Source organism: Ascidia mentula, chromosome 3 (assembly GCF_947561715.1).
Source record: "Ascidia mentula chromosome 3, kaAscMent1.1, whole genome shotgun sequence".
Classification (NCBI taxonomy): Eukaryota; Metazoa; Chordata; class Ascidiacea; order Phlebobranchia; family Ascidiidae; genus Ascidia; species Ascidia mentula.
In genome coordinates, this window is record NC_138568.1 from 1590470 (window position 1) to 1609211 (window position 18742).

At 36.0% G+C, this 18742-nt stretch overlaps 1 protein-coding gene across 11 annotated transcripts in view; it reads right to left on the reverse strand.

The window, feature by feature from the left end:
- LOC145894918 (NACHT, LRR and PYD domains-containing protein 4A-like) overlaps positions 1-18742 on the reverse strand; it is an 85138-nt gene that overhangs the window by 30681 nt on the left and 35715 nt on the right. The window contains exon 1 of one of the 11 annotated variants that reach the window (XM_082983630.1): positions 7349-7487. The exons of the other annotated variants lie outside the window; for them this stretch is intronic. The gene's annotated coding sequence lies outside the window, so the exon portion shown is untranslated. Of the gene's footprint in view, positions 1-7348; positions 7488-18742 lie in introns of those variants that run through there. 11 annotated transcript variants of the gene reach the window in all.

Genomic DNA, 18742 nt, shown 5'->3' on the forward strand with positions numbered 1-18742 from the left:
ACACAAGTCGTCGCGGTAGTTGGTTAAATACAACAGCATTTATTTCAACATCGTGTGATCGTAGCAACACAAGTACTTTTACCAACAAGGCCTGGTTGGCGTTCTGACACCACTGGGTAAATATTTGCAGCATTAAAACATCACGTAGACACAAAGTTTCGGGAAAAAATCGTCATGTCTGCTTTTCCACGCGAACGCGCAATGTCGGTTTTGGCTGCGTGAATTCCAACAGAAAAATGGCACATTGGCGCCACCAAGTGTCGATGGTACAGAGTTTTGTTAGTGAACATTTTCCAACAATCAAGACCCTGTTGGATTAACATTTTGACGTTAGCGTTGTGTAAACGATGAACTTAGAGGTTAAGTGTCGCCTATAATAAACAAACTGGTCAAATGATTGTTGACAAAAACGATATTCCGTTCTGTTGTAAAACAACTTAGGTGCGTCCCGTTTCCATGCCAACACTCAATATTGATTGGACAATTACGAAATTATCAGCATTCAATCGTGTTATGGCTGGGGTGGAAATACTAAAAATAAACGTCACAAGCCAACAACATTAATTTGCCCTTTGTGTCGCTGAACCAGACTTTTAGATCAGATTAGATAAAGTTATTTTTATGGAGGTAGGGGTGGGGCTTTTTTACTTTGAAGTGGAAAAATATAAAACGAAAGGGAATTTTACTGAAGTTCGAAAAAGCTTGATCTTTACAATGCGCAACAAACGCAAGCTCAGTTTTACAGAAGGGAGCTGGAAAGCAAGAGAACCTTCTACTCACAAAACACACGCCCAGAGAATCATTAACCATCAAGCAAACTTTACGATTCCGAACAACGAACTGTTTGGTGACGAAGTAAACAGAACTTTTACCTGCGGAACGAACATCTGATGATGGCGACAAAAACCCACAGCGTAATGTCAATAAAGTCAGCTAGAGAATTATTCCCTACATTAAATCAATACCGCCTCCAGTGACAGAAGTGCATCTAATAAGCTTAAGGTTCTTAGCAACCGTTGCCAACTAATAAATTCCCAGTTGTTTAAGCAGTGTATTTTTACCCAACATGTTTCGTACAAACAATTTTACAAAAACAATAAAATAAATTTTTTCAATGGCAATTTTGCATTCGTGGCAACCGGATTCGGCCGCTAAGCTGGGTGATCAGACCTGGTATTGGGCCGCGTTCACCCAACTACAATTCATTTACTTAGTGCAAAATCACATTACATTGTAACCGTTCACATTCAAACGTTGCTGCTGTTCCGGCTACAGATAAGATACGCTTAAATAACATCGACGTGAGAATATATATATGTTAGCTTAGTGCTGGATTAACTATTTTTGCAAACTAGGCTACATAAATAGCTTTTTGATCAGACTTCCGAGTGCTTACCATCTCTGCAGAGAGACAACTTGTTCAACCAAGGAGCCATACAATGTTTGGACTTACATTTCGTTTAATTGAATTTATCTTTAAAAAGCTAAAATGATATACAAAACAGCATGTACAAGTTCAGTAAATAAAATACAATCCATGGTTCCAAAGTGGATCAACAATGGGCCTGAATTGTAGGAAACAGTCCGAAAGCAACAGTTATAAATCACATTCGACTACATTTCATTTAATTACTTTTAACTTTAAAAAACTACAACAACAGTGTTTATAAAACAAAACACAATTTATAAACATTAAATGTCTTTGAAAATAGATATAAAACTATACAGACCAAGAATGTCATTTGAGAACAAAAATGGAGCATCACCACAAAACTGAAAATCAGAACTTAAGCTAAACACTTGGAACTGTGATGTAAAATGGTAACCATCCTCCATAACTGAACAGGAACTGACAGGTATTTTTGCTAAAGCGTGATTCAGAGGAAGATTGGATTAAGAGTTTCCAAAACCCTTTCTACAAGACGATGTGATTTATTGACAACCTGACTACAATATTGAAAAGTTGTCCTTAAACAAGAATAAAAAAAATATTACATATTGGGTGATTTCAACACTAACATTGCAGACAACAGTTTTAAAATTCGGTCATACACACAAATGATTAAAAGCCTAATACGGAAACAAATTATCAACAAACCAACACACATATCACCCTCATCTAACATGTCAACCCCATTTACACTAATGACTTTTACACAATGTCACCTTGGAGATACTAACTTACGACATATTTGATCATATGCCAGTATTTGCAGTAGTATACACAACAATTACAAATATAGCTTAACCATCTAAAAAGTACACTTTGACTTGGAACAGTTCATGCAATGTATAATGTATATTTCCCACATATTGGAAACAGTATGACATGAGCAATTCCTGAAACACCTCAAAATCACTACCACCTAAAAAAAATGCCATTTCAAACTCAGTTGTTTTTATGGATATAGAGAATTTGGAGGTATTTAACACAATAACCTCCAGTCTTTATAACTTGCCAATAAAACAAAAAAATAAACAAAACTACCAGCTTCTGTCTTAGTACAATTTTTGTGCCAGCTGTACAACAACTGCTTTGTCACATCCACTTTTCCAAATATCCTAAAACTGTTAAAGGTGTTTTACACTTAATAAAGGAGGAAATAAACATGTCAGTATTAGCCAAACTTTTTAAAAAAGTTCAAACAGTTTCACGACATCCAATATGTCAAAAGAACTTTGAAAAAATGATATTTAGGGAAGTGGCCAAAATGAATATTAGGATATTTAACAACGTTTTTTAAAAATACTAAAACACCAAACACATAATCGAAAGTAAGCTGCAGAAATCGTTCTGTTCTGGGACAATATATGAAGTCCACAGACAAAAATAAGCTTTTCGTACTTTACAACTGTGGATTTAACGTAAAATTACGTTTCACTCCTGTGACGTTCCACAAACTCTAATATCAGATTTTTCAAAGTTCACACATGTCTATGGATGTCAGGAAAAAACCTACAAATTTTGCAAGACTCAACCAAAAAAATGTAAAGGTATCTGACTTGAATCAAACAGACTCTTACTTAATTGTCAGAAAACAAATATATCTAATTTGGAAATAACAACAAAATGCTTGTCTTTTGCATCAACAATGAACAGACAAAAATCTTTTAACATTTCAATAAATGGCACCTGGTTTTTTTTTGTGTCATTTGGCTGTCATTGACCCAATTTTTTTGAAATGTCACAAAAAATTAAAGCCATTTTGGACACAATGTCCCAAAGGAGATTCACTGGTAGAATATTCGTGCGTCTCATCAGTAGGCGAAAATGCCCTTTGTGTTGCCCCAGACGTCATTTTTATATTATATTCTGTGTCATAAAAGGCCAAAATGTCCTAAATTTTTGCTGGCATTTCAGTCATTTGACAGAAATTTTTTAGTGAAAAAAAAAGCTGGAATGGCACTACAGGCCTATGTATATAACCCAGGTTTGAAAAAATGTCATGCAAATACATCCTCTGCGCACTTTTATAACAATATTTTTAGCACTGTTATAACAATATTAACAATGCTGCTGCCACTTAAAACTAGTATAGTCAGTTGGGGTAATTATTGGACAGTTAAAGTTATGGGGTAATTAGCGGACGCCACCATAGAAAAAAAAACTATGGTTCCCTTAAACTTTATCTTGTACATGTGGTAAGCTGGAAGCCTCCCATGGTTAAAAATAACATGTGTTGATTCCTCTGTGAAACACTGATAAAAAAAAAAATTTTTGTAAGGGGGGTTTATTTCACAAACTTTTTCAAACTAAGTGGATATAGTAATTTGTTAAAATTTAACAGTGTTTTAATGATTTGAAATTTCATTTAGGAAATACTGGCAGGTCAAACCCTGAAGTTTTCAATGAAGGTTAACTCAAACCTCTACCTAGTCTGCCCTCTTAGAAAAATGCTTCCAATAATTACCCCATGCACATTTTCGCATTCCGGGGTAATTATTGGACAATGACATTACGTATTAATATCATGGTACCAACTGTTTTGAGTGGTTATAACTGGGATTATATGTAATTTAGGAATGTGGGATGTGGCCAATTCAGAATAACAACTTTGGATGATACGAATTCTAAGCTATTCGAATTCAAATTTTCACCTATTTTCTTTTCATAAACATGGCATCAATGGCATGTAACAATTAAAAGATTATTACACTCATGCAGACCTTCGAAAACAGTCAATTACATTATTATGCAACCAGCAAAATCAGAATATTATGCAGTATTTTAGATTCGATTCAACTATTCTAGAATAGTGTGTTATTCTATATATCCCCTTCCTGTATGTAAATGCAATAACCCCAATAAGAATGCCTAGAAAATACATACAAAAACAAACAAAAGTATGGAATAACAGGAATTTATGAGGAGCATAGACATTAACAAATCAGCAGTATCAGGAAATTAGCAGACATAAGAATATTGGCAAATTAGCAAGTAAACCCACACGATATGTAATATATCAGTGTCTGCACTTTATTTCCACATCTCATTGAACATAAGGTTGTAAACCTGTTTTAAATTCCTCTGAAACAGCATGGATTTGACAAGTGTAGTACACTGTCCAACAATTACCCCACATGTGTCCAATAATTACCCCAATTGATGGGGTAATAGTTGGACAGTAAAAACTTAAATTATCTGCCAACATAGTTGCAAGTGACTGATGCTTTCATTTTAAATCACAGCAGTGATGTATAAGGTTTTACCCAACACAAAGCAAAACGAAATAACTCTAGATTTAATGTAAAAATTTGCAACGTTTTTGAAAAACGTCCGTTAATTACCCCATTTGACTATATATAACTAAACAATAAAACAATCAGACAAATTTCGTTCTGGTTTTTTCACCGTTTAAAATAGATGGGTAACAACCATTTTTTACAGATCTAGTTAAAGGGCAATCATCAAAAAAATGTTATACATGTTTGGATATATTAAAAAAAAGTTTCAAGAAAAAAAAACCTTTATAAACATGCTGGTTTACCACTTCTGTTCATACTACAAAACGGTTAAACTGTTGTCTGTTCAACAACCTTTTTCATGCAACAATGTTTTTGCACCTGTTTTAACTTAAACTCGTCAGAAACAGGAACCTAATCCTGTGATACGCCGAAGTATTGTGGGTAATCCTGATTAATCTTTAACTAAACTTTATGAGGACTACTGTACAAAATGTGATGAAAAAACATTTTGCTTGGAATGAAATACTGATTGTTTAACACTGCATCAATTCATAACTTACGAGTGTTAGTGAAACACAAAAGTGTTGTTTAAAATTACAATTGATTTGACTAAATACATTATTACATCATAGTATTGTCATTCATATCCCTAGGCCATTAATTGTCCCTATGTACAGTGGTTTAGAAAGTTTACCAAAATGTGTTTGTAACTGAACTGTAAAAAAATCATAGCTTATGCAACATACTTACACACATAATAAAAATGCCAGTCAACATTGGTGCAATGAAACGCACTTTGACGACATCCAATATGTCAAAAGAACTTTGAAAAAATGATATTTAGGGGAGTGGCCAAAACGAATATCAGGATATTTAACAACATTTTTTACAAATACCGTCTTGGACCATAGAATACTAAAACATCAAACACATAATCCAAAGCAACTTGCAGAAATCGTTCTGTTCTGGGACATTATATGAAGTCCACAGTTAAAAATAAGCTTTTCGTTACTTTACAACTGTGGGTTTTGTGTAGCTCACGTACTTGCGTATGATAAATATATGAAAATTAATTGCTTGCTATTCTGTTGAAATGTAAAATAAATAGGAACAAAATAAATTCAAAGAATGAACGATTTTACGATTTTCACATACATAACGCGCGAACATTATCGACACTGATTGGGTGATGAGTAAAAATCATGTGTGCGTGTCAAACCATAGAATACTGCACTTTTACTTTTAGCATTCTGTGGACAAACACCAAACGTCTCTACTTTAAAGGATGAAGTGAAAACAGGGCAAAAATATTAGCAAAAACAGCTAAAAAAAAATTTCATCTTTTTTCATTCTGGATTCATCCTCTAACACTGGAAAGATATGAAAAGAAAGTGATTTTTACTGGGGTTCGAAAAGCCCTTTCTACAGCACAGCAAATAACGCAAACTTAGTTTTACAAAAGGAAGCTGAAAGGCAAGAGAACCTTCTACTCATAAAATACCCGCCCGGAGAATCATTATCAAGGAAACTTTTCCATTCCGAACAACGAACTGTTTGGTGACGAAGTAAACAGAACTTTTACCTGCGGAACGAACGCTTGATGGTGGCAATAAAAATCCAGAACGAAATAAAAGTTAGTGGGTGATTGGCAACATCGGTCAAGCGCCCGACCCACATACCAAGAAAAAATCTGACCAACACTGCTGTGTCAAATATCGTTTGTTACAAGGGCACTGTATTTGAAAGTTAATTGCCCGCTGTGTTGTTGCCAAAAGTTGCAGCCTAACAAAATCCAATTACAACACAAGTGCCTGTAATAATACGCTGTGCATTGTATTATCGTAAATAGCGCATCACACAAAATACAGGATGCAACTGCAATATTTAACAAACTACACCTCTACACAACACGTACACTGGACCACTGCATAGGCTTGTACTGTTTTTCAGTATTTTCTAGGGTTGTGCCAAGGCGAACCCGAACCCGAATAGATTCGCCGAATATGAGCACAGATTTCATATTCGTGCAAACCCGAATATTGCGCAAGATTCGTATGCGAATATTTATCGACGCATAATATGGTTGTGTGATACAACCGCCAAAGTTTTTGTCTTTTTCGCATGACCAATAACGGTAGCACACAGCTTATAACGCCACGAGAACTGGTGCAGTCGTTTTTGCTATTGGTTTATCACCACGATTGAACAAAACGTGACGAAAATATCGTCCCCCGGTGGTCTAATATCGTATTATAGTTCTGGGCGCCGCTCGTAGCACAGGTTTTCGTCACCAAAATACAGAAGCGCATTTGAAAACAAAAGAACGGAAGTCTTGCGTTGTTCAACATTATATTTGGTCAATCATGACATAACGGCTTTATTACGTTATGTCAATCAAAGTATCGTTTTTCCTAAACACTAGCGGCAAAGGTGATCGCACGAACCCGAATCTTTGTCCATTTGGCACATCCCTAATTTTAACCATAATTGTTGTTCAATAAAAACACACACAAGCCGATTATTAGTTTATTTGTGCATTAATTGGTATTTATTAAAGCATTATTGTTTTGTCCACTCCTGACAAAAGACCGTAAATCATTTGGAGAACTAACATAATGTTGGAACACGAAAAACTTGTCATGGTGAAGTAGTGTAGACATACCTGACTTTTTTGGTTCTGGTCTGTACTTGAATTGTTATCATCACAACTCTGGTCCATTCTGGTTGTTGTTGATGCCAAAGTAAATAGTTTTGATCAATTCTACTTTTTTCTTTAATGTGTGACAAAAATTAGTTTTCTGCAAAACAGAATGCTGTTTTTTCATTAATAATGAACAGACAAACATCTTTTAACATTCTAATAAATAGCACAATACTACAGAACAATATTTTAAAGAAATAAAAACAGATGGAAAAAGAAAAATAACAATGCTACTGTCACTGGAAACTAGTAAATTGCGACTGAAATATTAATATTGGAAGGTGATTGATTACCAATATTAACTTAGCAACACTAGTACAGTTACACCAAAGAGACGTTTGATGCCACATCTTGTTCCACTAGTAACAGCATAAAACACACTTTCAATGCCATTCACATCTGCTTTTGACAATATCCAATACAATGTATTAATGGAGAATGAAAAATTAGTAGTTGAATGAAATAGACAAAATTTTGACATTGTATTTTTACCATCTAATATCTAGCAACGACTTATTGCATCCCACTATTTGCAGATCCAGTCAAAGCAAAATCACAAATAAACTACAAGTTTCCATAAAATAAACTTTCCAAAACATACTGATTCATTAATTTTCAATGACCGAGGCACTAATGGTCTTAGTAGCGACATAAAATCCAGGCTACCTAATATACAAGCATCAAATATTGTTTTAAATTCATACATTTAAATTCTAACATTACAGACAACAGTTTCAAAATTCAGTCACACAAACAAATGCTTATTTGAGAAACAATTGCTAATTGCAAAACAAATTATCAACAAACCAAACCACACAGCACCCTCATCTAACATGTCAGCTCTCAAACACATTCACACTGATGACTTAACACACAACGTCACCCTGGGTATCTTAACTTACGACATATATGATCATATGCCAGTGTTTTTAGTAGTATACATCACAATCACAATTATTCCCAAACCATCTAAAAACATACATTTTGACTTGAAACAGTTTATGCAAGACATTCATTACATTGGACGCATTCTCCATATCAAATGTAAACACCCACCTTAAAGCAGATCACCAAGCTCCACACATAATACCAAAACTTCAAAAACATTGGAATACTAAAATTTGTAAAAAAAAACAACCACAATTCACATGTTCTGTCCTTGATAAAAACATTTAAATGTGCAAACCTATTGATATAGCAAATGCATTCAATATTTTCTGCATACTTTAAACAGTAGCCTATGACATCAACAAATCCTATCACCTCAAAATCACCACTAGACTACCTAAAAAATCACATTTTAAACAAATTTTGCAAGAATCATCAAACAAAGAAATGTAAAGATTTGGTATTTGGCTTGAATCAAACAGACTCCCACTAAATTATCAGAAAAACAAATATATCTAATTTGAAAACAACAACTGAATACTTGTCTTTTGCATAACAATGAACAGACAAAAATCCTGGAACATTATAAATGACACAAAAGGCATATGTTTTAAAAACAATATTTTATAACAGGGCAAAAAATAATTATAGCAATGCTGCTGCCACTTAAACTAGTAATTAAACAATAAATCAAACAGACAAATTTCATTTTGGAATTTTCACTGTTTAAACCGAACAACATCTTATTACATATATACCATTATTTACAGATCTAGTCACAGAGAAATCATCAAAAATATTTTAAACAAGTTTGCATATATTTAAATCCAAGAAAAAAGTAACCTTCAAAAACATGCTGGTTTACCACTTCTGTTCATACAACAATTGCCGTTATTTATGCAACAATGTTTTTTGCACCTTGTTTTACCTTAACTCATCAGAATCAGGAACTTAATCTTGTGACAAACCAAAGCATTGTGGGTAATCCTGATTAATCTTTAACTAAAACTGAATACAACTAAATGTTCAAAATGTGTTGAAAAAGTAACTTTGCCTAGAACGAAATACTGATCGTTAAACACCACATCAATTCATAGTACGAGTGCTAATGAATTACAAAAGTGTTGTTAGAAATTATAATTGATTTGACTAAAAACATTATTACATCGTAGTATTGTCATTCATATCACTAGGCCATTGTTCCCATGTGCAGATACTTATACCAAAATGTGTTTGTAACTGAACTGTAAAAAAATAATAATTACTTCAGCAACAAACTTGCATGCCTAATAAAACTGCCAGTCAACATTGGTGCAATGAAACGCACTGGGAGGACATGCAAAAAGTCAAAAAACTAAGAAAACATGGTATTTAGGGATGTGGTCAAAACCAATATTACGATATTTAACAACATTTTTGTATACAGTCGCGAGCATAGCATACTGAAACACCAAACACATAACCGAAAGTAAGCTGCAGAAATCGTTTTGGGACAATATGAAGTCCACACTTAAAAATAAGGTTTTCGTTACTTTACAACTGTGGGTTTTGTTTAACTCAAGTATATACTTCTGTATTATAAGTTTGTGAAAACAAATGCTTGCTTTTCCTTCGAAATTTACAATAAATAGAAAGAAAATAAATTCAAAGCAAGAATCAGCGATTAACTCATACATAACGCGCAAACATTCCCACCGCTGATTGGGTGACAAGCAAATATCATGTTTGTGTGTCACAAGCATCAAACGCCTCTATCGTATAAAAAAAAAATTGAAAACAAGGCAAAAAAAATTAAGAAAAAGAGCCAAAAATAAATTTCATTGGAGGCCTTTTTCATGCTGGATCTATCATCCATGCACTGGAAAGATATGAAACGAAAGTGATTTTTACAGAGGTTCGCAAAAGCCCTTTCTACAGCTCAACAAATAACGCAAACATAAGGAAGCTGGAAAGCAAGAGAACCTTCTACTCATAAAACACCCGCCCGGACAATCATTAACCATCAAATATACTGCTATTTTTGTTGCCAGGCATACTAATTAATCAGAATTGCTCTTCTGGCACTTAGTTTCTAAAGTGTTTATTGGAAACCAACGTTTCGTCTGCCATCCGGCGAGATTTCTTCAGGGTCTTCAGGGAAATAACCCTGAAGAAGTCTCGCCGGATGGCAGACGAAACGTTGGTTTCCAATAAACACTTTAGAAACTAAGTGCCAGAAGAGCAATTCTGATTAATTAACCATCAAGGAAACTTTTCCATTCCGAACAACGAACTGTTTGGTGACGAAGTAAACAGAACTTTAACCTGCGGAACGAACGCTTGATGGTGGCAATCAAAATCCAGATCGCAATAAAAGTTAGTGGGCGATTGGCAACATCGGTCAAGCGCCCGGCCCATATACCTAGAAGAAAATCTGACCAACACTGCTATGTCCAATATCGTTCATTACAAGGACACTGTATTTAAAAGTTAATTACGCGCTGTGTTGTTGCCAAAAGTTGCAGCCTAACAAAATCCAGTTACAATACAAGTGCCTGTAATAATACGCAGCACATTTTATTGTCGTAAATAGCGCAGTTGATGTTGCTTTCCGCTTTAATCAATTAAACCAGTTGAAACCCAATTCCGCATTACGCTTCGGCAAGTGTTCAAATATGTTTATCCAACAGTATTTGCACAAACGAATCAACATTGCTGAATTTTCATAAGAGGGACATCAGTCTTGAATGAAATTTGCTCTTAAACAGCCTTTTTCTGACTCTGGACTTGTCACCACTGGGTAAATATTTGCAACATGAAAACATCACTTGGGCTGTAAGTTGTGGGACTTAAGTATAGAATTTATCCGCCCGGTTGCATTATTTTTACTTCGTAAAATTAACACAAAGTTACTTTGCCCTATTATGACATCAAATATGAGATCGAATTGCGTACGTGTTATTAAATTATCTGTTGAACGCTGAACATACGCTTGGTTGCCAAACCTGTCGAGGTTAAGGCCGGGTTTTCCAAACTAGGTTTGTGGCGACTAAACATGTAGGGTCGGTACAACAGAAAGTGGAACTTACAGTATGTGCACTGTTACAAATAATTGCTGCAGTGAATCATTGGCGTCGTGTATGTTATTATAGAATATCAACCTTAAAAGTGCCAGCACATGTCATACAAATATTTTGACAGTCTCGATTACCCAGCAACCTCCCTGCCAGTTAGTATACAACAAAACAAGGTAGAGAAGAGCTCGCAAAGCTACCTGCTCTTGTCCGTTCAATTAAAGTTGTTTAAAGAGGTTGGAACCGGTTGGTCGTTTGATGAAAAAACAAAACAATAAAATAAATGGGATCCCATAGGATGAAAAACTACACAAACGTCACCCAGGAATCAGGTTTATCACAATAGGTGGCGGAAGTTGGTAAAATACCAATATACATCATTTGATCATAGCAACCAATCAACAACGCAATAAGTACTTACGACCGAAACTTTCGGTAGCTGGGTATTTTTGTCCCCTATGGGTAAACATTTGCTACAATAAAACATCACGCAGACGATAAGTTGAGCAACCAAAGCTCATATAAAAATGTTTTATAGTTATAACGAGACAATTGTAGACTTATTTCCACTTCAAAACCCCGCAGCACAACTTGGTTCAATGATATAACGCGTAACCAACAAGAGAAGAGCTCACCACGCTTCGTTGTTTGTTGACGAGATAAGGTAGTTTAAAGAGATTAGGAACCGGTTGAATGTCTGAAGTTAAAACAAACGTCCCGATAATATATCTGCGAAGAAAAACTACACAAGCGCCATTTGTGTCAAGACTGTGACAAAAAATAAATGCTTAGACGACAAGTTTTTTTGGTCCAAACATCACACAAAATACACTGGGTCACCATATAGGCTTGTACTGTTATCAAGTTTTTAATTATAATTGTTGGTCAATAAATATGTGAACAAATTATTTTACTTTGAAACACATGAGGTGGAGGTAATTAATGAAATCAAACCACAATTGGTGTAAAAGGTTTGGTTTTCCCTGGTAAAGAAAATATCTTCTACGAAGCAGATCTGGCACAAGTCGTCGCGGTAGTTGATTAAACACAACAGCACTTATTTCAACATCATGTGATCGTAGCAATAAATCAAAAGTATTTTCACCAGAACTCCAGACATTTATTAGCCTTCTGACACCACTGGGTAAATATTTGCAGCATTGGAACATAGGCAGAAAGTTGAACGACCGAGGCACAAAGTTTCGGAAAACAATCGCCCTGTCTGCTTTTCCACGCGAACGCGCGATGTCGGTTTTGGCTGCGAGTGGTTCCAACATCACACAAAATACAGGATGCAACAGCAATATTTCACAAACTACGCCTCCACACAACACGTACACTGGACCACTGTATAGGCTTGTACTGTTTTTCAGTATTTTAACCATAATTGTTGTTCAATAAATATCTAACAAATTATATGACTTTGAAACACGTGTCGTCGAGGTTTTTTTAATCAAACCACGTTTGGTGTAAAAAGGTTCGGTTATCCCTAGTAAAGAAAATATCTTCCACGAAGCAGATCTGACACAAATCGTCGGGGTGGTTGGTTAAATACAACAGCACTTATTTATCATGTGATCGCAACAATAAATTAAAAGCACTTTTACAAGAAATCCAGACATTTATTGGCGTCCCGACACCACTGGGTAAATATTTGCAGCATTAAAACATCACGTAGGCAGAAAGTTGAACGACCGAGACACAAAGTTTCGGAAAACATTCGCCCTGTCTGCATTTCCACGCGAACGAGCAGTGTCGGTTTTGGCTGCGTGAATTCTAACAGGAAAGTGGCACACAGGCGCCACCAAGTGTCAATAGTAAAGAGTTCTCTTAGTGGACTTTTCCAACAATCAAGACCCTGTTGGATTAACATTTTGACGTTAGCGTTGTGTAAGCGATGAACTTAGAGGTTAAGTATCGCCTATAATAAACAAACTTGTCAAATGATTGCTGACAAAAACGATATTCCGTTCTGTTGTAAAACAACTTAGGTGCGTCCTGTTTCCATGCCAACACTCAATATCGATTGGACATTTACGAAAATATTAGCATTCAATCGTGCCTTTTAATGAGGCCTGATGTGATATTTCCACTTCAAAACCCCGCAACACCACTGGTAAGATGATTTAACACGTCACTAACAAGAGAAGAAATCACAACGCTTGGTTGCTTGTTGACCAGATAAGGTTGTTCAAAGAGATTGAGACCTGGTTGAACGTTTGAAGTTAAAACAAATGTCCCGATAATTTATCGGCGGAGGAAGACTACACAAGCGACACTTGTGTCAAAAATGTGACAATAATAAAATAAATGTTAAGACCAGAGCATCCAAAACCGGGCCGACAAGTTTTGTTGGTTCCAACATCACACAAAATACAGGATGCAACAGCAATATTTCACAAACTACGCCTCTACACAACACGTACACTGGACCACTGCATAGGCTTGTACTGTTTTTCAGTATTTTAACCATAATTGTTGGTCAATAAATATCTAACAAATTATATGACTTTGAAACACGTGGCGTCGAGGTTTTTTTAATCAAACCACGTTTGGTGTGAAAAGGTTTGGTTATCCCTGGTAAAGAAAATAATTTCCACGAAGCAGATCTGACACAAGTCGTCGCGGTAAATAGTTAAATACACAATCACTTATTTCAACATCATGTGATGGTAGCAATAAATCAAAAGCACTTTTACCGGAAATCCAGACATTTATTAGCCTTCTGACACCACTAGGTAAATATTTGCTGCATTAAAACATCACGTAGGCAGAGTTGAACGACCGAGGCACAAAGTTTCGGAAAACAATCGCCCTGTCTGCTTTTCCACGCGAACGCGCGATGTCGGTTTTGGCTGCGTGAATTCCAACAGGAAAGTGGCACACAGGCGCTACCAAGTGTCAATAGTACAGAGATTTGTTAGTGGACATTTTCCAACAATCAAGACCCTTTTGGATTAACATTTTGACGTTAGCGTTGTGTAAGTGATTTTTGACAAAAACGATATTCCGTTCTGTTGTAAAACAACTTCGGTGCGTCCCGTTTCCATGCCAACACTCAATATCGATTGGACAATTACGAAAATATCAGCATTCAATCGTGTTATGGCTGGGGTGGAAATACTTTAAAAATAAACGTCACAAGCCAACAACATATATTTACCCTTCGTGTCGCTGAACCAGACTTTTAAATCAAATTAGATCAAGCTATCTTTATGGAGGTGGGGGTGGAGCTTTTTTACTTTGAAGTGGAAACATATAAAACGAAAGTGATATTTACTGAAGTTCGTAAAAGTCTGATCTTTACAATGCGCAACAAACGCAAACTTAGTTTTACAGAAGGAAGCTGGAAAGCAAGAGAACCTTCTACTCATAAAACACCCTCGCACGTTAGTGAGTTTCATGTTCGTTAATTAGGTACGCGTACATAAGTTTGACTTATGACACGGTTGGTTATGAAATGTATCCTATTAAGGTGCATGTACACTAATAGCGAACGTGCTGCTTATTAACGCGCGCGTACCTTATTATTCCACATGATGTCGCTCTTATTCGGATTTTGACACTGTTGGCCCAACGTGCACGTTCCTTAAAAGACACACGCACGTTATCTAAGGCACGCGTACAATACGACGAATTATGACACCGATGGCCAACCATACACACAACAATATTTGCAGATGACACATGTCTAATCATGTCACATAAAAACAAAGAGGTTTTGGAGAAATATGCAAATATTGAAATAGACAAGGTCAATACATGGATGCAATCCAATAAACTAACAGTTAATTGCCAGAAAACCAAGTTCATGCTTTTCTCCAGATGTAAACAATTAAACAACAAGTCATTTCACCTGCAAAGCAATGGCATCGCGCTTGAACAAGCTGAGACAGCTAAATATCTTGGCATAGAGTTTGACAGTTAACTTTTATGGGGTCTGCACATTACAATGGTCTGCAAAAAAATAGCTAAAAGCATTTCTTTTTTGCTATTGTGTACAAGCTTAGGCACCACATAGGCCAAGGCGCACTACGAACTGTGTATCATGCGCTATAGTATACTCTTACTTAAGATATGGTCTTCTAGCATGGGGGTTTGCTAGTCCGTCACTACTACATCTTCTAGTGTTTATGCAGAATCGGGCACTACGCTTAGTAACCAATAGTCCTTTTCGCACCCACACCTGGCAACTACATGCAATTCTGCCGATTCATCAAATGCATAAACTACAACTTTCGTACACAAATACAAAAAAGTTCGTACACAAATACAAGAAAGTTCGTACGCAAATACAAACATCAACGTTTGCCACTAGCTATAAAGAATTATTTTACACCAGTTGCTAAAGTTCATGCCCCTACAACCAGAAGTCATACTAACCACAAGTAATTTCTTCCACGTGCGTCAAAGGAATTGGTCAAAAAAAAAACTAAATTACAAAGGCGTAGAAATCTGGAACAACATTCCAGAATACATAAAAACGTTTAGTTTTGCCGGATTCCACAAAGCACTGCACGCATTCCTTCTCGATTCGCTTGACTTAAATTTACACAACACGTGGGCGAGGTAAACACCCCCGGAATGTTATGGTTGAACCAAACGCGATATTCAATTAATCAAACAATTATCGAAAACTTGCTGAGAGCACTTGCCCAAAGTCCATAGACATGCCTAAAAATCTGTTCACACCGTTTAATGTCTTCTGTTTACGCCAAAAAATTCATTAATGAAAGATACGAAACACATTGTTTTTTGAAAAAAAAGGTTAACAAAAAAAATGCAAAATTTCCTATCTAATTGCCGCTTTCTGTTTTACCTTTTGCAACGCATGTACCTTGCAAAGGGCCGGTCCTATAACTAAGTATGGTTCCACCGGTCCCTCGTCACCGTCTACGTTCAAATTGTCCACCGCAAGTTGCACTGATTTGTCGCTGACTTTCACAAAAATAAAAAAAAATGAATTGAATTGAATATAGATTATCAACCTTAAAAGCGCCAGCACTCGTCATGTACAAATATCTTGACAGTCCCGATTACCCCAGCAACCTCAGTTGGTATACAACGTAACAACGCAGATAAGAGCTCGCAAATAAGCTACCTGCTGTTAGCTGTTCAATTAAACTTGTTTAAAGAGGTTGGAACAAATATACATCATTACATCATAGCAACCAATCAACAACGCAATAAGTTACGACCGAAACTTTCGGTAGCTAGGTGTTTTTGTCCCCAATGGGTAAATATTTGCTACAATTAAACATCACGTAGGCAGTAAGTTGAGCGACCAAAGCTCTAATAAAAATCTTTTATATTTATCACGAGACAATTTATAGATCTGTATTGCAATAAAGCTCATGAGCTTTTAATGAGGCCTGATGTGATATTTCCGATTCAAAACCCCGCATCAACACTGTTAAGATGATATAACGCGTCACTAACAAGAGAAGAACTCACAACGCTTTGTTGCTTGTTGACCAGATGAGGTTGTTCAAAGAGATTGGGAACCGGTTAAATGTTTGAAGTTAAAACAAACGTCCCGATATATTTTATCGGCGAAGGAAACCTAGACAAGCGACATTTGTGCAAAAAATGTGACATTAATAAAATAAATGTTAAGACCAGAGCCTCCAAAACCGAGCCGACAAGTTTTGTTGGTCCCAACATCACACAAAATACAGAAAGCAACTGCAATATTTCACAAACTACGCCTCTACACAACACGTACACTGGGTCACTGTATAGACTTGCACTGTTTTCAGTATTTTAACCATAATTGTTGGTCAATAAATATCTAACAAATTATATAACTTTGAAACACATGAGGTCGAGGTATTTTTTAAATCAAACTACGATTGGTGTGAAAGGTTTGGTTATTCCTGGTAAAGAAAATGTATTCTACAAAGCAGATCTGACACTGGTCGTCGCGGTAGTTAATTAAATACAACAACACACTTATTTCAACACCATGTGATCGTAGCAACACAAGTACTTTTATCAACAAGGCCTGGTTGGCGTTTTGATACCACTGGGTAAATATTTGCAGCATTTAAACATCACGTAGGCAGCAAGTTGAACGACCGAGGCACAAAGTTTCGGAAAACATTCGTCATGTCTGCTTTTCCACGCGAACGCGCGATGTCAGTTTTGCTGCGTGAATTCCAACAGAAAAGTGGCACACAGGCGCCACCAAGTGTCAATAGTACAGAGTTTTGTTAGTGGACATTTTCCAACAATCAAGACCCTGTTGGGTTTCACATTTTGACGTTAGCGTTGTGTCAGCGATAATCTTAGAGGTTAAGTTTCGCCTATAATAAACAAACTAGTGATTCATTAACAAAAATAAAATCCAGGCCACCTAATAACTTGGTGACATAAGTTAGCGATTAAAGATGCATCAATTATTGTTTTAAATTCATACATTTGAATTTTAACATTACAGACAACAGTTTCAAAATTCAGTCACACAAACAAATTATTGGAAGCCTAACTCGGAAACAAATTATCAACAAACCAACAAGCTATCAACAAATCTAACATGTTAACTCTCAAACACATTCACACTGATGACTTTTCACACAACGTCACCCTGGGAATATTAACTTACGACATATCTGATCATATGCCAGTATTTGCATTAGTGCCCCAACAATCACAATTCCAAACCATCTAAAAAAGTACATTTTGACTTGGAACAGTTCATGCAAGGCATTCATTACAATAGAAACTGTCGTTGTTTGTTGACCAGATAAAGTTGTATGAAGAGATTGGAAACCGGTTGAATGTTTGAAGTTAAAACAAATGTCCCGATAATTTATCTGCGAAGAAAAACTACACAAGCGCCATTTGCGCCAAGACTGTGATCAACAAAAATAAATGCTTGGACGACAAGTTTTTTTAGTTCCAACATCACACGAAATGCACTGATTCACTATGTAGGCTTGTACTGTTATCAAGTCATTTAAGTATAATTGTTGGTCAATAAATATGTAAAGAAATTATGTAACTTTGAAACACATGAGATCGAGGTATCTTTTTAAATCAAACTACGATTGGTGTAAAAAGGTTTGGTTATCCTGGTAAAGAAAATGTATTCCACAAAGCAGATCTGACACAGGTAGTCGCGGTAATTGGGAAAAAGTGCTATTTCAACATCATGTGATCGTAACAATTAATCAACAACACAAGTACTTTTACCAACAAGGTCTGACATTTTCCGACAATCAAGACCCTGGTGGGTTAACATTTTGACGTTAGCGTTGTGTCAGCGATGATCTTAGAGGTAAATTTCTGCTTCTAACAAACAATATCGCAGCAATAAGTACTTACAACCGAAACTTTCAGTAGCTAGGTGTTGCAACTTGACAAATATTTGCTGAAATAAAACATCACGTAGGCATAAAGTTGAGCGACCAAA